The sequence below is a fragment of the Oratosquilla oratoria genome, unplaced genomic scaffold, assembly GCF_046742065.1.
Source record: "Oratosquilla oratoria isolate Oo_2021 unplaced genomic scaffold, ASM4674206v1 SCAFFOLD121, whole genome shotgun sequence".
Classification (NCBI taxonomy): Eukaryota; Metazoa; Arthropoda; class Malacostraca; order Stomatopoda; family Squillidae; genus Oratosquilla; species Oratosquilla oratoria.
Genome location: NW_027467478.1, coordinates 198781 through 225452, shown reverse-complemented (window position 1 = coordinate 225452; position 26672 = coordinate 198781). Strand labels below are relative to the sequence as shown.

Below are 26672 nucleotides of genomic sequence, written 5' to 3'. Positions count from 1 at the left end.
TCCACCTTTACATCTCTTAACTGTCTTTTTAGGTCTTCTATTTCATCAGTTAAGTTTTTATTCGCCTTTTCTAGTTCTTCCAATCTTTCAACCCTTTGTAAAATGGTGTTCATATGACCGAACCTACGCTCCAAGTCCTCGATCACCTTATCAACCTTCTCCTTTAGTCTTGTCAGTCAGGGGTGGGGGGGGGGATTGTGTCCCCCCCACCCTCTTTAAATCCCTTGAAAATATTCTCATCACTTTCTACTGTATTGCTCCTATCTATACTTCTAATCTTTACATTCTTATTATACATTTCGTCGTCTTCCAGTTGGGCTTGCGGTCGTTTGTTTACTTTTCGGCGGTCTGCTTGGGCCAAGTCCTCTACTTCCTCATTTCCTTCCATTTCCCCAGCAATCCCTCCCCTTCTCCTCTTTCCTTACTTTCCCACTACCCCACGAGCAATTTCCCCCTCACCCTGTAAATACAAAAAGGCACTTCTCTTTGCCTTGGGATCCACAATCAGCACTTATCTTCAGAACGTTCTTCAAGCCGTCCGTTCGTTGAAAGTGTGTGTATTTACCTAGTTGTATTTTACGGGAAGGGGAGCTATGCTCGTGGGGTCCCGTCTTCATATCTCATTTTATCTAAACTATTTTTAAATTCATATATTGTTTTTGCACACACCACTTTCTCATCTAACTTGTTCCAACTGTCTATTACTCTGTGAGGAAAGCTGTTCTTTTTCAAATCTCTTCTATAGCTGTCTTTTTTTATTTTCTTTCCGTGTCCTCTTGTATTTCTGTCATCCCATTTTATCAGATTCTCTCTATCAGTAATTTCTATGCCTTTCATGATTCTGTAAATAGCTATCAAATCTCCTCGCTCTCTTCTTTGCTCTAGTGTCTGTAGTTCAAGTTTTTGTAGCCTCTCTTCATATGATAGTTTTGAGTGTTGGTGCCCATTTTGTAATTGCTCTTTGTATTCTTTCAAGTTTTTTTATACATTTTTTTGTACTAGGTGACCATATCGTTGCTGCATATTCCAATCTTGGTCTTATCAGGGTGATTAGGATTTTCCTCACCATTTCTTCATCCAGGTATGTAAATGCCACTTTGATTGTTCTTATTAAATTATAAGTTTCTCCAAAAATCTTATTTATATGTTTCTCAGGTGACATATTATTCATAACAATGACTCCCAGGTCCTTCTCATTTTCTACTTTTTTTATTCCTTCTTCTCCCAAATTATATGATCCTGTTATTCTGTTTTTGCTTTTTCCAAATTCCATTATACTACACTTTTTTGTATTGAACTCCATCTCCCACTTCCTACTCCATTCTTGTACTTTATTTAGATCTCTCTGTAGTGATTCACAATCTTCTTCAGTTTTCACTCTTTTCAGTAGTTTTGCATCATCTGCAAAGAAGCTCATATAGCTTTCAATTCCTTCATCCATATCATTAATATATATAGCAAACATTATTGGGGCCAGAACTGTTCCCTGCGGGACACCGCTTATTACTTCATTCCATTTTGAGTGCTGGTCTCTTATCACTACTCTCATTTTTCTTTCTTGCAAAAAGTCTTCCATCCAATATAGCAATTTACCTTGTATTCCTCCTTCATATTCTAATTTCTTAAGCAACTTCTTATGTGGTACTTTGTCAAAAGCTTTTTTTAGGTCTAGAAATGCACAATCAGCCCATCCATCTCTTTCTTGTATTATATCTATTAGCCTTGAATAGAAACATATCAAATTGGTGACGCATGATCGTCCTTGTCTGAATCCAAATTGCCTTGGATTTAGTACATTGTTTTTTCCAAGTATTTTACCCATCTACTTTTGATAATTCTTTCACAAATTTTTGCTATTGTACTTGTTAGAGAGACTGGTCTATAGTTGGTAGGTTCTTCTTTATTTCCTCCTTTATATATAGGTACTATATTTGCTTTTTTCCAATCTTCTGGAACTTTTCCTTCTTTTAAGGAACTGCTTATTATGCTATGTATTTTGTCTGCCAGTTCATTCCTGCATTCTTTCAGAATCCAGTTTGCTATTTCATCTGGCCCATGCGATTTTCTGACATCAAGATTACCCAAGTGTGTCAATATTTCATTCTTTGTTACTTCTATTTCTTCCATAGGGGGGACTTTTTCTTTCCACTCAATCTCTTCAGGTTGGATATTTTCCCTTGTAAATACTGATTTAAAATGTTTGTTCATAATTTCTGCCATTTCCATTTCCTCAGTGTATTCAACTCCCTCTTGTCTTAATTTCTCCAAGTCTTGTTTGTTTTTCAGTTTATGGTTTACAAATCTGTAAAATAATTTTGGTTGATCTTTACACTTTTCTATAACATCTTTTTCATATTTTTATTTTTCCTCTCTGCCCTTTTGTACATATTCATTTCTATAACCAGTATATATTTTCCATTTTTCAGGTCTTCTGTCTTTTTTCCATCTGGTCCAGGCTTTGCCTCTTTTGTCTTTTAACTCCCTACAACTTTTGTTTTACCAGCACTTTACATATTCTTTTTCTTGTTTTTGTCTTGGGACATACTTTTCCACACTTTTTTTTTTCTTTTTTAATTTTTGTCAAAATATTCCATTTCTCTTCTACTGTTGTATCTTCTTTGTGTATTCTTACCCAGTTTTCATTTTGAAAGAATTCTCTTATTTTATCAAAATTTGTTTTTTCATACATCACTCTTCCTTTTCTATATTGTTCATTTCTTTTCATGTATTTTTTCTCATTTACTTCTAGTTCTATCAATATGTGGTCACTTTTACTTATTGGTGCCTGGTATTCTATCTTTTCCACTATTTCAGGTTCTGATGTGATTATTAGGTCTAGTCTCAATGGTTCGTCTTCATTTCTATACCTAGTGTTCTCTTGAATCCATTGTGTCATTGTGTGGTCAATAATCATCTCAAGTAGAACATTTCCCCATGAGTCTTCTCCACCCTTTACGGTCATCTCTTCCCAGCAGATTTCTTTGGTGTGTGTGTGTGTGTGTGTGTGTGTGTGTGTGTGTGTGTGTATTCACCTCAGATCTGCTGCAGTCTCTGTCAAGACAGCCAGACACCACCCTACGGCAGTGAGCTCAGAGCTCATTATTTGCCAATCTCTGGGTAGGTCTGAGACCACTCACACACCACACACCAGGACAGCAAGGTCACAACTCCTTGACTAACGTCCCATACCTACTCACTGCTACATGAACAGGGGTTACACGTGAAAGGAAACAAACCCAACTTACCTCCGCCCGGCCGGGAAATCGAACCCCGGTTCTCTGGCTTGTGAGGCCAGTGCTTTACCAATCCGCCACCGAGCCGTGTGTGTGTGTGTGTGTGTGTGTCTGTCGTGTAACAATGATATGAGCTGTCTGTGAATTTCGCGGAATATTAGTCATAGCTTCGTGTTTGGTTCGATGTACATAATTCTAGCGATTAATAGGACTGGGCAGTTGGTTTTTGGATAGTGAGCGTTATTGTTGTGTTGTTGCAGAAAACGTAGTTCGTTATTATGGAAGTGTTTTTCGTGGTGATTACTCTCGCGTACTGATTTTGAATTTTCCCATCAATTTACTGTTTCATTATTTTGTTTTCCTATTATACTGTCTATTTCTACTTGAATATATTTCTGCTACAATTATACTTTACACATATACTGAATTATATATTATTGTATATATATTATAGTACGTACATATATATATATATATATATATTTATATACCTACAAAGTACTAAATTTATAATTTTCCCTTGACTCCACCACCACAACCTGGTAACATCTGGTAACATTGGACTCTGAGACACGCATGTGGCCAATTGACGGAAAATGCTCAACTTAGCTTACCGTTCCCGCTAAATTGAGCTATTTCCGTAGACGTGCGTCTGGCCAGCTAGCGGAAAATGGTCAACTTAGCGGACCATTTCCGCTAAGTTGAGCATTTTCGTTATTGCTATTTGCAGTTCGCTAATTTGAGCTTCTGCTAAATTGAGATTCGTTAAATCGGGCTTCTACTGTATTTGATTGTTTGTTATTATGTCTGTTTATTTATTATTAGCTTATTTCTATTTATTATCATTTACTTGCCAGTTTATTATTATTTACTATTTACCTGTTTATCATTTAACTATACCCATGTATTATTTGTTTTATTTATTATCAATTATATTATTATAATTTTTATTTTATTTTATCTATATTTCTTATTTATATATTTCTTGTGGAAAGGGAGCTGGGAGATAGGGTTGATGAAAGACCATTAGGATGGTTTGGACGCATGGAAAGAATGAGTGAAGAAAGATTAGTAAAAGAGGTGTGGAAGGCAGAGGTGGAAGGAAGGAATATGAGGGGGCATCCTAGGATGAGATGGATGGATGAGGTGAAAGGGGCATTACAAAAGAGAGGAACGTCTGTGGAGGAAGGATGGGAGAGGACAGATGATAGGGGTAAATGGAGAGGGGTTGTGTATGGATGATGCTGTGATGTATGAGGGGAGTGGGTGGGGGATGGGGGGTGAGGAAGTATGTATGAGAAAAAAATTCATGCAGCCCGAAGGGTTTTCTCCCCGTCTTCACCTTTTCTGCATGAGGGGACAGAGAGGGGGGGGTCGCCAAATTTATGAAGCGGCCTTGCTGTGGATGTGCTGTGTCTTGTGACACTGCTTCTGACCCACGGCAGAGGACAGGATGCAGGGATGACCCGTCATCCAGGAGGTGCCAAGATAAGAGGGAGTGAGGAGTGTGGAGGGGAGTGGAATATGTAGGGAATGGAATGGGTGGGAGTGGTTTTTATGCCTTTTTCTTTTTGACTACCTCCCATGTAAGGCGAAAAACCCTTTGGTAAATGTATGTATATAATTTTTTGCATCCAACCTAGTTATGGACCAAAAGGTCTCCTGTCGGCATGCTCCACCTTTGTAATCCTTTGTAAAATGACAAAGTTGGCACCAGCTCTTTCCAAATTAACATATGAACAAAGATTATCCAAATTGGAACTACCAACACTGGAGCAGAGAAGAGAAAGAGGTGATCTACTATCTATAGAATCATGAAAGTAATGGAAATCCTTGATAGGAATGATTTACTAAAAAATGACAATGGAAAAACAAGAGGTCATGAAAAGAAACTCAAAAAGGATAACCATGGAAGAGATCTGAAAAAAAAAACCTCCCAGACAGTATATCTGGAATAACTTAGATAAAGAAACAGTGAGTGCAAATACTATTCAAGACTAAGAAAAAAACTTGATGCTGAAAGATTCAAAGACGGGTCACCATGAGTATAGCTCCCTTTCCGTGTAATACAACTAGGAGGATGTTCGTGCCGCCTCCACCACCACACCTTACACTAATTCTCCTGCAGACACTGTTCGCAGAACCTGCCTTTCCCACATTGGTCTGGTTTGCCATGAGTGTGCCTGCGATTGATGATGTGGACAACCTTTTCAAATCTTTGCAAAGCCAAGCCATGACAACATTTTCTGCCTATTTCCACACTATCATAACCTTACCCGACACAATTTTTACACCATTACATTACACTAATTCAATTTTGTTATTTGTGCAATTACATCAATGTGCCTTCACACAGTATCTAATTCAGTGGTTCTTAACCTGGGGAGTGCATTCCTCCTAGGGGTTGTCAGTAATTTCCAGGAGCCCCCCTTGGGAAAAAGCAGCAACCTCTCAAATTATATGAGCAATTCATAGTAAAAATGCAAAAAATATTGCCATATAACTTTAGATTTCTATAGTCTACTCATCCATCTTAGCGCTGCTTACCATTTTCCATACTTATTGACCCTCCATATCCTTTGAAGCCCTTGGAAGGGGTGCTTTGAACTCATCCTGGGCCTGTACACTGTTCCTTGGTGACTGGTAAGCCCCATTCTCTTCCATTTTTCTACACACACCCATAGTAATAGCTGTACACAGTGCTGGTTTAACCTAGTAGCATATAAAGCACATGCTACAGGCCTCGTGCTTCAGGGGGCCCTGTGGTGTAAAAAATAATTAAGTTTTTGCCCTTATGTACAAAAGCCCAAGAAAAAAATTACTAATTTTCCCGAGTTTTTTTATTATATAAAAATATAGAACACTTCATTAGAGCATTGTATAATAAGTCTGATAATAAGAGCATTAACAGACTAACAGTAGATTTATCAATTGATTTTGTAAATTTAAAAAGTTATATGCCTATGCATATGCATAGTCGCATCAATTATGGCATCCAAATGTAGAAGTGCTCTGGAAAAACTACTCATAGGGACATATGAAAAATAGCATGCACATTTGCACACAGACGTACAAACATGAAGACAACAATCATTCGAATTCGACCAATAATGATCTGTTAGTGCTGCGCCCTTGCTACAGGAATCCTTCAAACTCACTGGTATTTGGTTATAACATGAAAACATTCTCAGCCAGTTGTGTGTGTTTTATTGTGCATTGTTGTGTTACTCGAGTGTGCCATTTGATCTCACAACCTTGTGATTCTTGGTTTCTTGTCTATAAATTGCATATTTTGTCAATAATTTTGTCTAATAAATTGCATTTAATGATGTATTAAATAATTTTAATTGGAGCAAGTGCAGCACTAACAACAACTTTAATATGGCCCATGGTGGACTTTGAGTTTGACATGACTGATAATATCCAGCTTTTTTATGGCCAAGGAAAAAAATAAACAAATAAATAAATAAATAATACATACAAACATATACCAAAGGCTTTTTCCCCCTTACACAGGGGGTAGCCAAAAAGAAAAAGGCATAGACATCACTCCCACCCATTTCATTTCCCATATATTCCACTCCCATCCACCCTCCTCCCTCCTATCTGGGCACCTACCTGGCAAATACTATTCAAGACTTTAAGAAAAAAACTTGATGCTGAAAGATACAAAGACAGGTCATCCCTGGATCCTGTCCACTGCCCTGGGTCAGAAGCAGTGTCGCAAGACACAGCACATCCACAGCAAGGCTGCTTCATAAATTCAGCAAACCCCACTCTCCATCCCCTCATGCAGAAAAGGAGAAGACAGGGAGAAATCCCTTCGGGCTGCGTCAAATGTTTTCTCATACATACTTCCTCACCCACCATCCCCCACCCACTCCCCTCATGCATCACAGTCTCATCTATATACAAACCTTCTCCATTCACCCCTATCTTCTGTTCTCTCTCATCCTTCCTCTACAGACATTCCTCTCTTTTGTAAAGCCCCTTTCATCCCATCCATCCATCTCATCCTAGGACGCCCCCTCATATTCACTCCTTCCACCTCTGCCTTCCACACTTCTTTTACTAATCTTTCTTCACTCATTCTTTCCATGTGTCCAAACCATCCTAATACTCTTTCATCAACCCTATCTCCCAGCTCCCTTTCCACCCCTGTTCTCCTCACCTCCTCATTTCTTACTCTATCTAGCCTAGTAACCCCAATCATACTTCTCAGACATTTCATCTCAAACACATTCAAACTCTTTCTCTCTTCCTCTTTCATGTTCCATGTTTCTGGCCCGTACATTGCTGTTGGCACAATCACTCCTTCATATAACCTCCTCTTAGCATCCATTCCCAGATGTTTATTTCTTATTACACTTTTTAATCCACCAAGGCATTTACTCACTTCTTTCAATCTACATTCTACCTCGACCCCCACTCCTCCCTTCCCTGTCACATTTGCACCCAATATCTGAAACTATCCACTTCCTCCAGTTTCTCACTCTTAACCTCTTCACTCCGGGGCACATAGCACGTCTGCCAGCATTAGCTGCCCAACGTGCGATGTTGCATCATAATAATCGCATTATAAAAAATAAAGTCAGTGCTCAATCGTTCGTTCTCTTTCACCCGTGTATTTTGATAACCATAGAAAATTGATGAAGCCAGTTTAGAGAATGGAAATTACGTAGGTGTAGGTACAACTACAATAAATAAGATCAAGATGGCGACGTCGGCATCATCGAGTACCCACTTGCTCCTCATGCCACCTACGTAGGCATCACCGTATGGAAGTGGTTAATGCTCACTTCCAGCCTACTGTCACTCTCTCCCCTTGTACATCTCATCACCTTACTTTTGCCCACATTTATCTTCAGCTTCTTTCTTTCACACACCTTCTCAAACTCTGTCACTAACTTCCTCAATCCCTCCTCTGATCCTGCTACAAGCGTAGTGTCATCAGCAAACAACAGCTGGCTTACCTCCCACTTTTCTCCATTTTCTTTAATCATCTCTAACCCCTGACCCACTACCCTTGCATTCACCTCTCGCACCACCCCATCCATGTAAAGATTGAACAGCCAGGGTGACATAACACACCCCTGACAAAGTCCCACCTTTACCTCAAACCATTCACTCTCTCTATTTCTAATCCTAATGCAAGCTCTACTACTCTCATAAAAACTCTTGCTGCTCTTAACAGCTTTTCTCCTATCCCATATATCTGCAGTACCTCCCACAGTGCCTTCCTGTCTACCCTGTCATAAGCCTTTTCCAGATCCATAACAGGCAAAAAAACATCCTTACCTTTTCCTATAGCTTTTTCACATATCTGTCTTACCACAAAAATCTGATCTACACATCCCCTACCTATCCTAAAACCACACTGTTCCTCACCAATTACTCCCTCTGTTCCTCTCCTAATCCTCTCAATCAAGACCCTCCCATAAACCTTCCCAACTATACTCAACAAGCTGATCCCTCTGTAACTACTACACTCACACTTGTCCCCTTTTCCTTTGTAAAGTGGAACTATACAGGCACTCCTCCAGTCTTCTGGCACTCTACCCTCTCTTAAACAAACATTAAATAACCTCACCAACCAGTCCACCATAACTGTACCTCCTTTCTTCAGACATTCTGCATGGCATCCATCCAGACCAGGTGCCTTACCTGCTCTCATCATCTTAACAGCTACTTTCACTTCATCCTTCCCTATTTCTCCTCCATTTTCCTCACTCATCACTCTCATTTTCTTAGCGCTTCCCACTGCAACTACATTTCCCTCCCTATCCTCCTTCACATTTAGCAAGTCCCTAAAATACTCTGCCCACCTTCCTCTCACTGCCTTCTCTTCCATTATCACATCTCCATCTGCACCTTTTACCTTTTCTTCTTTACTTGATTAGCCTCCTCTTCCTCTTTTAACTTCCTGGCCAAAACATCTTTTTATTACTTTCAAAATTTTCTGTCATACTCTTTCCCCATTTCACATCTGCTCTCTTCTTTGCTTCCTTTATCTTATGGTTAACTTCCCTTCTCTTTACTTTGTACCTCTCATACAATTCCCTCATTCTAATTTGTAGCCAATCTATGAATGCCTGCTTCTTCTCTTCTACACCCTTCTTTGCTTCCTCATCTCACCACTCACTACCCTTCTTTCTATTTCCTCCCGCCCTCCTTGTTCCAAACACCATCTTTGCACACCTTATGACTCCCTCCTTGAACCATCCCCATTCCTCCTCCACTCCTAGTTCTACTCTATCCATTGCTCTCTCCCACTCCTCTCTCAACTTCTTATACTCATTCTCCTTTTTTTTTTCCTTCATTTAAGCATTTCACGCCAAGTACCTCCCTACCTTCTGCCCTTTTCCTCTTTCTCCACTCTCAATTTACCTTCCACCAGGAAATGATCTGATATTCCCCCACTCTCTCCCCTTTGAACATGTACATCCTTAACTTTTCCTAAAATTACTCCTAGTCACCACTATATAGTCCATTAACGCTCTATCTGCCACCCTTCCATCCACCACCCTCTCCCATGTGTATTTATACTTGACTTTCTTCTTAAACACTGTATTTGCCATCATCAACTCTTTCAAGACACATCTCCACCATCAACTCTCCACTACGATTTTTGCCTCGCACTCCATACTTTCCAATCACTCCGTCAATTGGTTCATTTCCTACCCTAGCATTTAGGTCTCCCAATACAACTACATTGACATTTCTCCCTAATCCCTCTATGCACTCATTTATATCTACCCAGAATGAAATAAATTATGAAAATAAATAAATAATGTCCTCAATAATACAATATAGAATTTCTGGGAAATTTCTTCTCTACCGTATAGGCACTGTAAGGATTCATGTTTGTTTCAGTATGTTTCTAGTATATACATTTACCTCTATCATTGTTTTTGTATAAGTGTATAAATCCCTCATTTACTACTTAGAGTTTGATCCTAAGTTATATTTGTTCTGATTCTCTTTCATAATACTTGACTGTTTATATTTTGTTACTGCCCACTGACGCCTGGCATAGATATCCCTGTACTTATGATTTAGAGACATGCCGGGCCCATGTAAACATGGTCAGGATTAAAAGCTAAGAAACAAACTGCCTTGTTTGGGAATTACCCCGCCATAACAGTGGCAACAAGGGCGAGATTAGATTATGAGTGCTATGGTAAAGTGGACATTGAGATCACACGACTGTATGTCTACAATGCATTTATTAGCCTCAGATTAGGCACCGGCTTTTGCATCGGCAGTAATTCTTAGTGTTTGTACAAAAATGTCTAAGGATAGACAGATTGACAGATTTGAGCCAGATAGGATTTCACTAGACCTATGGCTGAGTCTTTTGGAAGCTCACTTCCAATTTACAGGAATAACTGGCGACAGTGAAGAAGATTTAGTGAAGAAGAAAAACTTATTATTAGTGTCTGTCAAAAGTGTTGTGTACCCAGAGTTGGGAAGGATCTGTGCTCCTGATCTCCCTCATACAAAATCATTTAACGAGTTAGTGAAAGCGTTAAAGCAGTACTATATAGTCACTCCATCCTACCATAGAAGTCTTGTGGCATTTCAACAAAGGAAAAAACGGCCAGGTGAAAGTTTAAATAATCTATATGCAGATTTAAAGGCTCTGGCCAAAGATTGTAATTTCGCTGACCAGTTTGACAACCGTGAACGAGATCAATTATTTATGGCAGTGGACAATGAAATTTATTTTCCCAATCTAGTGGCAGAAAATTTCAAATTACAAACTTTGACTTCCCAGAAATTTTTTGATAGAATATTAAATATGGAACAGGCATTTGTGGGTGAAAATAACAGTATAAGAGCGGTATCAGAGTAAAAAATTACATAAGAAAAAAAGGAAGTAGATATGACCCTAAGACCTCTAGTAATTATCAATCAGGTAATAGTAAGTCTAAGCTCACATGCAAACACTGGTTTTCCCCATGCAAGTGAAAAATGCAGGTTTCAAGATAGAAATTGCAACATGTGTGGTAAAAAGGGACATTTGAAAGCAGTCTGTATATTAAAAGATTCAAAGTTTGAAAAGAAAAGTAAGGGAAAAGGAAATGAGGCTGCAAACAGACTGGAAGATTCTTCAGATTCAGACAGTGCAGATAACAATTTGTTTGGTGTTAAATCAGATATCTTTTCTGTTAAATCTGAGTTAGTCAACTTCAAGATTAATGACAATTTAATACCATTTGAGATTGATACAGGTGCTTGTGTTTCCACATTATCACAAAATTGGGTACATTCATTAAAACTATCCATGTCACCTGGTAATAAAAGGTTGCGTGCTTATGGTCACACAGCCATTGATGTTTTAGGAAAAGTGGATGTTACAGTATCATATAATAATTATGTCTTGGAACATACATTTTGTGTTGTAGCTTCTGGTAATACAAATTTATGTGGTAACGATTTACAGCAAAAAGTAGGAATTTCTCTTACAGGTATTCCTGATGCCTCTGGAGTGTCTAGAGTAAATAATATTGTGAATGTTAGTACCTTATTAGATGAGTACACAGTTGATTCAACAAAACCCATACCTAGTGTTAAGGCATCAATACATCTTAAACCTGAAGCTGTACCTAAGTGTTACAAAACTCGTACAGTATCATTCCATTTTCGGAAGTTAGTGGAAGACGAATTGGACAACCTACTTAAGGAGGGTATCATTTCCCCTGTAGAATTCAGTGAATGGGCAGCCCCGATAGTACCAGTTTTAAAACAAGACCAGAAATCTGTACGCATATGTGCAGACTTTAAATACCTCAATCAGTTTTTGCTAGTAGATCAGTATCCATTACCAAAGGTGGATGAACTTTTGTCTGTAGTTGGAAAGGGACAACTCTTTTCCAAGCTGGACTTAAAAAATGCTTACCTGCACATGGCAGTAGATGAAGAGGCTCAGAGGTACTTAGTGATTAACACTCCAAAAGGTCTATCTAAATACAACAGATTACCTTTTGGGCTTGCTTCCTCTCCTGCTATTTTTCAGCGCTTCATGGTTCAGTGTAAAATTCCAGGGGTAGCAGTATTTTTGGATGACATTCTTGTAACTGGTTCCACTGAACAGGAACATGATGAGACTTTTAAAAGTACTAAGCATACTTCAAGAGAACAATGTCAAGGTTAATAAAAGTAAATATGTACTTAAAGCTGATTCAATTGAATATCTAGGATATGATGTGAGTGGGAAGGGTATAAAACCTTCTGAATGTAAAATAAGAGCAATTGCCCATGCCCCAGCTCCTACCTTGGTGGCAGAAGTAAAGTCATTTGTTGGCTTAGTAACTTATTATTGTAGGTTTGTTCCCCAATTTGCTACAATCTTGCTCCTTTGTATGATCTACAGAAAAATGCAACCTTTAAGTGGACTAAGGTAAAAGAAAAATCTTTTTTGATTATTAAGAAAGAATTGGTAACTCAAGGGTTTTGTCAAATTTTGATGGCTGTTCTCCCCTTATCTTAGAGGTTGATGCATCCCCAGTTGGAGGAGTTGGATGTGTTTTAAAACAAGTTGTGAATAAGGAAGAACAGACTGTGTATTTTGCTAGTAAGAAGTTATCTTCCGCTGAAAAGAATTACTCTCAGCTGGATCGAGAGGCTCTTGCGGTGGTTTATGGAGTAGTTGAAATATTTCTTACTGGGAAGAGAATTTGTTGTAAAAACTGATCACAAACCATTGTTAGGTTTATTTGGTAAACAGAAACAAATTCCAATTCATGCCAATGCCAGATTGCAGCGTTGGGCTCTATTGTTATCACAGTTTAACTTTGATCTGGTGTTCAGAGCAGGCAGAGAAAATCATGTTGCGAATGCTTAAAGTAGATTACCCATAGTAGATTCAGACAATGAATCTAGTGTACCTGTTGAATATGTCAATTTAATCAAGGTAATGGCATATAGTGATATTGTTTTGGACAAAGTCAAACTGTATACCAGAAAGGACCCAGTTCTTAAAAATGTTGTAAATAACCTTAAATTTGGCAAAATAAACCTAATGTTTCAGAGTACTCCAAGATCAAAAATGATCTTAGCCTTCATGATGAAATTGTGTTGTTCAGAAATAGAGTGGTAATTCCGTCGGAATTAAGGAGTGGTGTTGGATCATTTGCATTTAGGTCATAATGGAGTAAATGCGATGAAAGCTGAAGCAAGAAAATGGGTATGGTGGCCTAAGCTGGATCAAGATCTGTTGGAAGTTACCAAAAGTTGTTCTATTTGTTCTATTTCTAATCACCAGCAGCCCCAATCTCAGTCTCTTGCTTGGCCAGATTCGGATATACCATGGTCAAGATTACACAATGACTATGCAGGACCTATAGATGGACAATATTTTTTAGTAATTGTTGATTCTTTTTCCAAATTCATGGATGTGCATGTTACTAAAACCATTTCTTCAAAAGCTACTATTAAGTTGTTGCAAAGAACATCTGCAAATTTTGGCTTACCTGACCAAATAGTGTCAGATAATGCTGCAAATTTTTGTTCGGCAGAAATTGAGGAATTTTTGTCTAAGAATGGTGTTAAACATGTGATGCCAGCACCATACAATCCTTCCTCAAATGGGTTAGCAGAATGTGCAGTGAGAACCTTTAAAAGTGGATTGCGTAAATTTGAAAGTGGGGATATTCATCTTAGAATATGTAGATTTTTATATAATCAGAGAAGAACTGTTAGTGCTTCCACAGGCAAAACACCCTCAGAGATGTTAATGGGTAGAACTTTTAAGGGACCTTTGCACTCCCTTCAAAAGGAAAAGAAGAGAGTAAGATTGAGGAAGAGGTTGTAGGTGTATCCAAATATAAGTTAGAGGATGCTGTGTTTGTAAGAAATTATGGAAAGGGAGAGAAATGGTTGCCAGGAAAAGTAATTGAAGAGTTAGGTGTACGTAATTATAAGATTCAATTAATGGATCATGGAAATGTATTTTGGAGAAGGCATGCTGATCAGATTATGCCAAGATATGTAACCACTGTGGCTCCGAGTGTTAACCACTTCACTTCAGGCCAAAATCTCGCGGGCAGCATTAGCTGCCAGACGTACGATGTTGCGTCATAATACTCGCATCATAAAAAATAGTCACCGCTTATATCGATCGTTCTCTCTTTCACCCATGAATTTTGATGACCATAGAAAATGTGATGAAGCCAGTTTACAGAGTATGTCAGTTACGCAGGGACAACTACAATAAATATAATCAAGACGCCGATATGGCAGCCTCGCGTATCCACTTGCTCCTCATGCCGCCTACGTAGGCGGCACCGTATGGAAGAGGTTAAGAAGCCTATAACTCCTGTAGTAATGGATAATAGTTCTGTTGATGAGTCTTGCCATTCTGATGCTCATAACAAACCTTCATGTGATATTCCTAACACTGATGTTAATTTTCCTGATGACCCGGATAAAGACAATGTTCACATTAACAATTCTCCGGTTAAATCTATCAGGAAACGTGAGAATAGAACCAAATCTGGCAGACTTATAAAGCCTCCAGATCGCCTTGATTTGTAGTGCTGTATGGTTGTGGCACCCTAATTGGTTGTCATTAAAAAAAAGAAAGAAAAAAAAAGGATGTAAGGATTCATGTTTGTGTTTCAGTATGTTTCTAGTATATACATTTACCTCTATCATTGTTTTTGTATAAGTGTATAAATCCTTCATTTACTAAGAGTTTGATCCTAAGTTATATTTGTTCTGATTCTCTTTCATAATACTTGACTGTTTATATTTTGTTACTGCCCACTGACGCCTGGCATAGATATACTTGTACTTATGATTTTGAGACATGCCGGGGCCCATGTAAACATGGTCAGGATTAAAAGCTAAGAAACAAACTGCCTTGTTTGGGAATTACCCCGCCATAACAGGCACCATCGGGAAAAATGGGAAAAGTGAGATTCTGAGTGTTATCTAATAATTACTTAAATATTCAAGTTTGGTTAGGTTATGTTAGGTTGTATTTCTGTAAAGAAAGCCATTAATGCTTTTAAGCCATGATATAATATCATATTCCTAGAAAAGTTCTTCTTTAGTCTTCTTTAATGTATAGCCAGCATCGAGAAAGGTGAGAAAAGTGGTTTCAGGTGGTGTCATCTAAGAATCACCTAAATACTTAATAACTTGATAAATACTTTATAATTACTTAAATACTAAGCCAAGTTTTGTTAGGTCATGTTAGGTTGTATTTATATTGGTTATTGCATATTGTATAACTAGCAAGCTATGCAATATGTAATAACTGGCTTATCATATATCTTAAATTATTGTTTGCCTATTATTTAATTTTTTAGGCCTTTTTTCTTATTCTTTTTTTTTTAATTCTGGCTTTTTTTTCCAGAAAAATTAATGGTGAATTGTGAACAAGATTTTGGGTGCAATTACTCTCTGGAAGTGTTATATATATATATATATATATATATATATATATATATATATATATATATATATATATATATATATATGAATATATGTATATATGTGTATATATATATATATATGTATATATATATATATATATGTGTATATATATATATATACATATATATATATATATATACAAAACAACAACAACAACTAAGGAGGACAGACTGAAGGAGATAGTGGCCGTGTCCAACGTTAACTACTTTCTTTAAGATAAAACCTAGTGACACTGACACATCTGAACCTGAAGGTGGACACCACCCTTTAACATCAGTTGATGAAAGTGTTGTTGAACTTAAGATGAGGTCAAGAAACCACCCAAGTATGATGAGGATAACAGTTTCAAGCCTGACCATTTGGAAGAAGCCAAAACAGTGGTACACAGTAGAGAAGAATACCAAAATATAGAAACAATAGATTTAACACCAGTGTCAAAAGATGTGGACAAAAACAGTTTTTTCCACTTATCTAGGTAAGTGGCCACCAAAATTTGATGAGGTTCTGAAAGAATACTGGAATGCTAAAGGAAACTAGGACTGTCAAAATAAATACTTTGAGTTTATTTCCTCCAAAAGATAATACAAAAGTGAAAATAAAACAAGATTTTATAAGAAAAGTTACTTTAACAGGGTTCACAAACTTACACATACCAAAGGCTTTTTCCCCCTTATGCAGGGGGGTTAACCAAAAAGAAAAAGTCATAGAAAACACTTCCACCCATTCCATTTCCTACATATTCCACTCCCCTCCACCTCTCTCCCTCCCTCTTATCTTGGCACCTCCTGGATGACGGGTCATCCCTGCATCCTGTCCACTACTCTGGGTCAGAAGCAGTCGCAAGACACAGCACATCCACAGCAAGGCCACTTCATAAATTCGGCGACCCCCCCTCTCTGTCACAAACTTATAAATTATATAAAAGAAAGATGTTGGCTCTGTTACTCAACAAGCCAAGGCCACCTATTTTGCTTTCCATGCAAAGTTATGAGCCCAGAGTTCCCTTCTAAGCTTGCCGAGGAAGATTTTGATAATTGCAAGAATGCTAACACTGGACTGGTTTGACACAAAGAAAATACTGTGCACAAGAAAGCTATTGCTGCCTTGTTAGCTCAGAAGAAGAAGAAGAAGGGTGATAGTGTTGATGCTGTACTTGTCAAACAGATGGAATATGAACATCAGTACTGGTGAAAGCGGTTGATTGTGTTGTAGAAGTTTTAAAGTTTTCATCAGAACAAGGTCTCCCTTTCCTTGGACTGTTATAACTGCTGGCCAAGTTTGACCCATTTCTATCTGAGCACAAATGCTCATGGGAACAAAGGAAAAGTCCATACTTCATATCTGTTCAAAGATGTGTGTGCAGAGTTTATTAGTCTGATTGGGACCAAGATACTTGACCAAATAATCTATGAAATTAAAAAGTGCAAGTACTATTCAGTTTCACTGGATTCAACACCAGATTTAGCACACATTGACCAACTTACTTCAATTGTGCAATATATGTTGCCTTCTGTATCAGTAGAAATACCTATAATTTTTTTTTCGAGATGGAAGGACCTAGTTCTGCAAATCTTACTGACAGTTTACTAGATTTCTTTACAGAAAGGGAAATCAACATCGAAGATGGTCAGGGCCCTCACATGGGGGGGCTGGGGGCGGGCATATGCCTGGGGGCGCCAATTCTAGTCTGGACATGCCGCCCATAAGGCTGACAAAATAAATACAATAAAAAAAGTCTGAGGAGCCCTGAATATTTTACCATAATATACAAATTTTGTATGAGAATCAACATGAAATATTTTTCCTTGTCTTTTCAGCAACAGGGACATTAAATAACAATTTTAAAATCTGTTTCATTATTTCACAAGCCAATAGCTATAATAGGCAGTAAGGAATAGTGGAGATGGGAAGGGGGGGGGACATCACTGAGAACTTTGCCTCTGGGGTGGCACTTAGGCATGTAAGGGCTCTGAAGATGGTAGATGCCAGAGTTATGACAATGCAAGTAACATGAGTGGTAAATACAATGGACTACAGGCCATCACTAAGGAAAGGGGTACATTTGTCAATATATTCCATGGTTTGCCCATTCCCTCAACTTGGTAGGAAAATTTGCTGCACAATGTTGTCCAGTAGTAGTAAATTTTTTGGTTTTGATATTTACGAATGTAATTAATGTGTGTGTATATATATATATGTATTATATATATGTATATTCCCATAATGCATCAGCGTTCATGTTATTTTGTGTGTGTGTGCCTAGTATAGGTACATGCATGTATATGTGTGCATGTGTGATTCACCATGGTCTTGGATCACATGTTGGACTTGTGATTGACAGCTATTTCCCTCCCAGAAGAGAGCTCAGAGCTCATATATTACCAACCTATGAGTAACACTATGACCTTACATGCACACACACCCCAACTCCCCACTCACGAGTTGGAGTAACGACTCGCAGCACAGCAATACTGAAATTATTTCAGCCTGGCGGGATTCGAACCCAGACCACCGTAGTGGCAGCCAGGAATTCTATCCACTGCATGTGTGTGTGTGTGTGATTCACCATTTACCACAGTCTTGGATCACGTGTTGGACTCGTGATCAACAGTTAACCTCCCAGATGAGAGCTCAGAGCTCGTACGACCGATCTATGGGTAATACTGTGACCTTACACGCACACACACACCCAACTCCCCGCCCACAAGAGTTGGAGTAACAGCCCACAGCGAAGCGATACTGAAATTATTTCAGCCCCGGGTGAGATTCGAAACCGGACCTCCGTATTGGTAGGCGAGAACTAACCACTGCGCCACGAGGATATATGCTTCCCTGTGTCCAAAGGTCACTTTAAGGTGTATGCGTGCAAACGTGTATTTGTCCAAACCCATGCGGGTGTATGTGTACGTCTTCATGCGCGTGCACGAGTGCTCGTGAATGCACGAGTGCACGTCTGTGCTCACGTGTGTGAATGCGTGCATGTATGTATGTATCCGTATGCATTTACCTGGTTGTATCTTACGGAAAGGGGAGCTATGCTCGTATCGTGTACGAGTTCATGTATGCCGAAGACGGGGAGAAGGGGTAGGAGGAAGGTGGGGATATCCAATAGATTCATCATTATAATTATTCTAGTTTTCCCCGAACTATTAACTTGCGTAGTAGTTGCATTACTTTGAATATTTACACTAGGTTTCTCCAAAATATTTAATTCTATTCCGGGAAATCCTTCGCTCATGAGTACCAAGAACAACCCAATTAATTTGAATTAATTTCCCACTACATTTCTAGGCGTTATTATTCGATATTTGGATTCGCTTTGTATTCATGGTACACACGATTTGAGAGTACTTTCTTGTATACATTGATACAACAAAACCAGAAAATATTCATTTATTCATTAAATGAATATCCAAACATTCTCCTTATATTTCACATACGAAAATAACGAATATAAAAAGGCACATCGCTCTCGCCATAGAAGTCGATATGATAATGATGTAAACGGTCACCCAAGATAAAAATTTGATTGATTGGGTTTTTTATCATTACTACAAACGACAACATCTACAATCATGATTACTTTACCTGATAATTCTAGTAAGTTGTGGAAAACGCATTCTCTTATTCTGGGCTTCCAGCTTATGGGGGCGCAGTGTACTTACTATAATAGAAAAGAAAAAAATACGTTCAAACAAACAACGCTCCCGCCGCACTAAGCACTTTCGGCTGTAAAAATGTCGACAATGTTCAGGACAAAAACTATAGTTCATTTGAAATTAGTGTACTAGTTTATCACAACCTGCATAAAGCCACTATAGTAAACCAAAATAACCTAAACAATTTACACACAAAATAAAATATTTATAAGCCCTTATATTAGTTTATAGTAAAACTATTTTCGCATATTCAACAAGGTACTCAGGTCCATATAGGGTAATGGATTCTGCAGGTGGAAATAAATATAAACTCTTACATTTAGAAAATAGGGAAGAATTGATAGGCAAATGTAGTTAGCACGGAAATTCAAAATAATGACCTTAGCACACTAGTGAAAAACTTGCAGGATAATCAGGCTAATATCATTAGATTGCACAACTGCACTATTACCAACGATTTTAAAGTTGCTCATATCCGGTAGAATAGAGGCTAATAAACAACATTATTACATTCAATATTATATGATTTAGTTTCTTGCCTGTACATTTTTACTCGGAAAACTAATTTGCCAAGGCTAATGTAAAAAATTGCGTTGAAACCGGCAAGAATTAGTAAAGTTTTGAAGAACTGGGCATAAACTTGTTTAACAACAAGATAATTTTAATACCCAGCGGATGTGCTGAACGCTCCAAGCATTCAAACTAAGCCAAACAAAAATCAAAATCCAACGGGGCGCAAAAGATGGCGATATCGGCGCCGCGCATGGTTTCGCGCGTGACCATATGCCTACATGTGATGACCCTAAGCTCAAACATCAAGTAATGAACGATCTTAAGCTTCTCATTTCCGGGAGAAAATAAGTTGATAAACATGTTTATCTAAATTAAAATAATATCTAGTTATGCCTTACTTTAATATTTTTACTCGGAAAACTATGTTGCCAAGTTTGATAACCAAATTTCCGTTTAAATCGCTGATTTTTTTTCTATTTTAAGAATTGAGCATACATTTGCAAAACAACAAGGTAATTTGAATATCTTGCGCATGCGCTGAACGCAGCAAGCATTCAAACCAAGCTAATCAAAAGCTAGTGGGCCGCAAAAAATGGCGATGTAAACAGTACATGGTCGACAGTGGCGCCGCGCGTGGATTCGTGCGTACCTACTATGTATAATATGAGTCTTACATGTATTGTATTTTACTGTATATATGATTGAATCCGAATAAAATAAAATAAAATAAAATAAAGGATATTTAATGGAAAAGTGTAATGTTATTACACATTTGTAAATGTACACTTTAAACCCACTATGCGACTATCGGAGAAATAATATCAGAAGTACAGGAAATCTGTATATTTCGACTACTATCTGTAATCCTCTTCAGCAGAATAGTTACAAGAAGATAGAGGAAGTGAAAAGTCCCCTTGTCTGTACTCCTCACTACCTCATTTATACCTATACTCTATCTTCTTGTAACCATTCTGCTGAAGAGGACTACAGATAGTAGTCGAAATATACAGATTTCCTGTACTTCTGATATTATTTCTCCGGTTGTGGGTTTAAAGTTTACATGGATATTTAACATGAAATTCACTAGGCGATCATACTATTATTACTGTTACGTATTCGCATGTACATTAAACTCACCTTTTTCTATTGCACATGGGCCGTGATCATGGAATCACGAGTTAAAGACAAGTTCACGCCTACAATTTTCCGGATCAGGGAAAGGCAGGAGTTCAGTCTTCTCTTGTTTATTCTGCTTAGCGAACATGAGGATTTTACTCGTGTGTTCAACACCAATGCTAGGCTTACTCTCTCTATGCGAGGTATGGTGAGCGACGCCGGGACCCCTCCCTGGCGTCCCCCCATGCATACCCTCGCTACATACCCCCTTGCTTATGCTTCGACTCTCCGATTCACGCATCACTTACACGCATACCAACCATCCAGGCACACTATGCAACATTCATACATGCAATTTCGCCACATTATCCCCCTCTACAAAGCTTGACGACCCGTCAGCTTTCACCTACAAACTTACAAAAGAACAAAACAAAACATTCTGTATAAAAGAAATAAAACATCACTTCTACATTTGGAAAACATTACATATACTAAGAACACTTAATCACATACAATGACATATCCAAATATCAAATAACATCAAATGGCATATCCTAACACATTGATAACATCAAATGTCAATCACATAGTCCGTTAACCACGCTGGTAGCTTCCTGTTTCTGGGAAGTCGACCAGGTCTCTGGTCTCTCTCTACTTCATCTTCACTTTCTTTCTCCGAGTCTTCATGTACTACACCTTCGTCACTTTCAGTGTCACTATCACTTTCACATTCACGTTCAACATCAGGACTATGATCACCATCATTACAACTACTACTACTGTCACTGTCTCTCGAATCTACATCACGTTCACCCCAGGTAAATTCTCCCTCGCCTGGGTGTTTCCATAACCGATCGACATGCACTACTTTACTCGCCCGTTTTCTGCCAGGCATTTCTAGTCGGTAATTCACTGCGGATATCACTTCCGTCACTTTATATGGTCCTTCCCAGTCGGACTGGAGTTTCGGTGACTTGCCAGGCTTTCTCTGTGGATTATGCAGCCAGACCATATCGCCGGGCTGATGCTCTGCATTTCTAGCGCGACCTTGGTACTGCCTCCACATAGCCTGACCTGACACTCGCAGATGCTGCCTCGCCCAGCGGGAAGCCTCCTCCAGGCGCCGCTGCATCGTCCTCACGTGATCACTATACGTATGTGGAAGTTCTGCTCCCGGTGGTCGACCGGTAGAGAGGTCGACTGTAGCAGTGTGTCGGTGAGGAAAGTTGAAAAACGGGGTCTTGCTCTTGAGTTTTATTGCAAGCCGGAAGTAAACAAACAAGCGACGTCTAGAACGTGTTCGTATCAATACTTTGACAAACAAAAGATGTCTACATAGGATTCAATTAGATACACACGACTAAAAGTGCTGTATAGGATCTAAACCTATTACAAAGTATAAAACATATGAGAATCACATATATAAGGAATCTTCAGCACCAGTATACAATTCTTTAACACCATTTTCATGTATCTAAAAATAATAACACTGGGGAACACTCATTTTGTTGCATTTAAAAAAAGACTTTTCTATAGTCAACTTGAGTGTGCTGATTTCAAATCTGAAGTCGGGTTTTGTCTGCAAGCTACAGATTTTATGCAATTTGACATTTTTATTTATTTTTTAAATTTTCGTTATTATAGGAAATTGCAATATCAGCCACAATTCTTTTGTTCACTTGAATCTTAAAACAGTATGAAAGCCATTTCTGTACATTTATTAAGGCAAAAGAAACAGAACATTAACAGAACATCTATCCCAAAGTTAGATTAGCATCCTTCAGAACATCACCACAGCTGATGGAAGCTTATCAATTTCTTTGTGTATTTTTTTCAGGCAGGAATTTGCGTTTGTAACTTTTGCGTTTGTACATTTCATCTGAGCAATTTCGTTTAATGCTCCAGCAGTAGTCAGCCATCATACTTTTGTCCCAGCGCCCTTGGTAGCGTTCTTCCATGATCTTTAGGTCTTGGTGGAATCGTTCTCCTTGTTCGTCACTCACAGCCCCCAGGTTGTCAGGGAACTGATCAAGGTGGCTGTTCAAAAAATGAAGCTTGATGCTCATGTTGCACCCGAGATCACGAAAAGCGAGGAGCATTCTGTTCACAAGTTCACTGTAGTTCTCCGCCTTATTGTTTCCAAGGAAGTTCTGAACGACTGCCACAAAGGATAACCATGCTGCCCTTTCTAAAGCGGTCATCTTAGCAACAAAGTGATCATCACGAATTAGGGTTCGAATCTGTGGGCCATCAAACACGCCTGCTTTGATCTTCTCAAATGATAACCCTGGTAAAGCTGTGATGATGTGTTGGAAACATTCACCTTCGGTTTCCAGTGCCTTGACAAATTGTTTCATCAAACCTAATTTGATGTGAAGAGGAGGAAAGATGATCTTATCTCTGTTTACAATTGGGTCTTGTATGATATTTGGCATGCCTGCTTCAAGGGTGTCACGAATAGGCCAGTCCTTCTGGACCCAATGTCTGTCTCGTGCTCGGCTGTCCCACATACAGAGGAAACATGGAAACTTGGTGAAACCTTTCTGTTGTCCAAGAAGAAAGTTGACCATCTTTAAGTCTACACAAATTATCCAATTGTGCTCATGATACTTTAATAAGTCCATGACCATTCTCATATCATCATAGTCTTCCCGCAAATGCACTGAGTGACCGACAGGTACTGCTCCATAAACATTGCCATTATGTAAAAGAACACACTTTAGACTGCGTTTTGAACTGTCTAAAAAGAGTCTCCATTCAGCAGGACTATAGTAAGGTACACCCAGTTCTTTGAGAAGCCCTGGGATGTCATGGCAGTAAACAAACTGTCTGTCTTTTGAAAAGAAAGTCACAAAAAGCTGGTCACGCTTTCTGAAATATGATACTTTAACAGAGTGATCAACAAGATTTCTGCCTTGTAATCTTGATGCCAAAAGCTCTGCTGCTTTCTTTGAAAGACCTAAATCCCGCACTAAATCATTCAGTTCAGCCTGGGGAAGAGGCTTAGGGACGGGGAAAGGTTCAGTGTCTGAAGAACAGTCCTCCGATTGTGAACACTTTTCTGACAATTCACTGTCACAACTGTCTTGCTGGCTTGTATCATGTCCAATGTCTTTATCGTCCAATGAAGGCAAGCCTTTGAAAACTGGAACAGGTACTTCTTCAGAGTGCGGAACAGGCCGAATAGCTGAGGGAATGTTCGGATACGTAATCTTATGTCGGTTTTTCTTCCCAACACCCGTTGTGTTTACCATGCAGAAATAACAGTCAGTTACATGGTTGGTGGGTTCGCGCCAAATCATTGGAACTCCAAAAGGCAGACCTTTGCGTTTTCCTTTGGTCCAGTCTCGAAGCATTTCCTCACAATTGTGGCACACAACATGAGGAGCCCATTGCTTGTCTTGATCACCAAGATGAACTTCAAAATATGCCTTGTAGACACGCTTGACGAACGAGGATATGTTACGTCTCTGACGATTGAGTGTGTAGCATCCACATATGTAGCAGAAGGCATCAGGCTTGTTTCTGCAATGATGTCTCATTCTGGAAGCCATGTTTGAACTGAAACAAAAGAAGAATGATCAAAATATTAGAAGCTATCTATATATATGGACGTTAAAATGCTTATACATGGTTTACACAAGTTCACATATGTACAATTTCATTAACCTCAAATTGCATACAAACTAGAGCTTGTAGAGAAAAACTAATTTCAGATTTGAAATCAGCGCCTAAAACTCTTTCAAAATCCGTTAAAATATCCAATGCAACTCAAAGTTACTGAAAAAGTGTTCCCCTGTGTAATAAGACAATTAATCTCAATTTACCACATCGACTGGCAGACGAATTTCCCTGCCAAACATTAACTTGGCTGGCGTGAATCCCGTGGCCTCATGCTCAGCTGAACGATAGGCCATAAGTACGTACGGAACCCACAAATCCCAGTCGCGCTGGTCCTCCTGACAGTACTTGGCCAGCTGCTGGACAATCGTCGCGTTAAACCTCTCCACCATACCATCAATGTGGGGCCTCAGGGGAGAAGTACGAGTCTTATTGATGCCAAGCAGACTGCAGCATTCCTTAAAGACCCGCGACTCAAACTCTCGTCCTTGGTCTGAGTGCAGTTCCCCTGGGACTCCATAGCGCACGAACACCTCCTCCACAAGGAACTGAGCTACAGTCTCTGCCTCGTGGTTAGGTAGAGCACAGACTTCCGGCCACTTCGTGAAGTAGTCCATTACCACACACAGGTACTTGTTTCCTCTCTCTGTGCACGGAAAAGGGCCGGCTATATCCACAGCCAGGCCATCGGCGCCCCGGTGTGGTATAACTGCAGGGAGGCACGAGTCTTGTGGGCGGGGCCTCTCTTTGCGGCGCACACACGACAAGTCTTGCACCACTCCTGCACGTCCAATCGCATGCCCAACCAGTACACTCGCTGCCTCAACTTTTCGAGAGTGCGTTTCACTCCCAGGTGGCCGCTGGTATTACCCTCGTGCATCTCTTTCAGCAGCTCCTGTCGCCGAGAGCATGGCACTACTACCAGCCAGCTTACCTCTCCTATTCGTGCGTGCGTCCAACGCCGGTGTAGGATTCCCCCTCGCAGACTCAGTGCCTCCCACTGGTCAACAAGTCCTTTGGTAGTAGGACTCTCGGGTGATACTATCTCTTTGGGAGGCCTTTCACTGCTGGCCTCTAACCACCCAATCACCAGAGACAGGTCAGAATCCTCTCGTTGGTCCCTCTTCCACTTCTCGTCTGCCTCGGTGGTGCTGTGAGCGACGGTTAATTTCCGCACAGCCACCTCAGACTCTCGCCGTGAGCAATGCACACACTCGGGTGGGCAGGGACGGCGACTTAAGCTGTCGGCGTTGTTATGCACCCGGCCAGGTCGGTGCTCGATCTCATAGTTGTACTGCTCCAGTTTTCCAATCCACCTGGCCAGCTGTCCTTCCGGTTCCTTCATCGTCTTCAACCATCTCAAGGCGGCATGATCCGTTCGAATGGTGAAGCGCGTACCATACAGGTAGTGATGGAAGTGAGCGAGTGCTTTCATCACCGCTGCCAACTCCTTCCGTGTGACGCAGTAGTTCCTTTCCGCCTTGTTAAACTTAGCACTGTAGTAACTCACCACATACTCCTTTCCATCACGAAGCTGTGACAGCACGGCTCCCACACCCTCTTGGCTCGCGTCCGTGTCCACAATGTACGGCAAGCCCATTTGTGGGTAGGGAAGCACTGGCGCTTCCACCAACGCTCGCTTCAGTGCCACGAAAGCTTGCTGGCACTCCTCGCTCCACACAAAAGCTGCTCCCTTCCTCGTCAGATGGTGCAGTGGGGCGGCGATAGTGGCGAACCCTGCCACAAACCTCCGGTAGTACGTGCACAAGCCCAGGAAACTGCGCAGCTCCGAGACATTCTGAGGGACTGGCCATCCTTCCACAGCGGTGACCTTGAGTGAGTCCGTCCTCACACCTTCCCTTCCGACGACATGTCCCAAAAACGGCACTTCTGACTTGAATAGAGTGTACTTCTTTGGATTCAGCTTCAGGCCAGCCTTCCTCATTCGGCTGAACACTTCTGTGAGCCTAGCCAGCTCCTCCTCGAAGCTGTTTCCAAACACCAGCACGTCGTCTAGGTAGACGACTGCTGCCTTCCATTGCATACCGTCGAGTACACGTTCCATAGGACGCTCAAAGACTCCAGG

At 39.8% G+C, this 26672-nt stretch overlaps 1 long non-coding RNA gene across 2 annotated transcripts in view; it reads right to left on the bottom strand.

The window, feature by feature from the left end:
- The window catches only part of LOC143022583 (uncharacterized), a 50592-nt gene extending 31022 nt beyond the window's left edge, over window positions 1–19570 (bottom strand). For both annotated transcript variants that reach the window (XR_012966099.1, XR_012966100.1), the window contains exons 1-2: window positions 19266–19570; window positions 5781–5993 (exon numbers count right to left, since the gene is read on the bottom strand). This is a non-coding gene — a long non-coding RNA (uncharacterized LOC143022583). The remainder of the gene's footprint in view (window positions 1–5780; window positions 5994–19265) is intronic.
- Between the last annotated feature and the right edge of the window lie 7102 nt (window positions 19571–26672).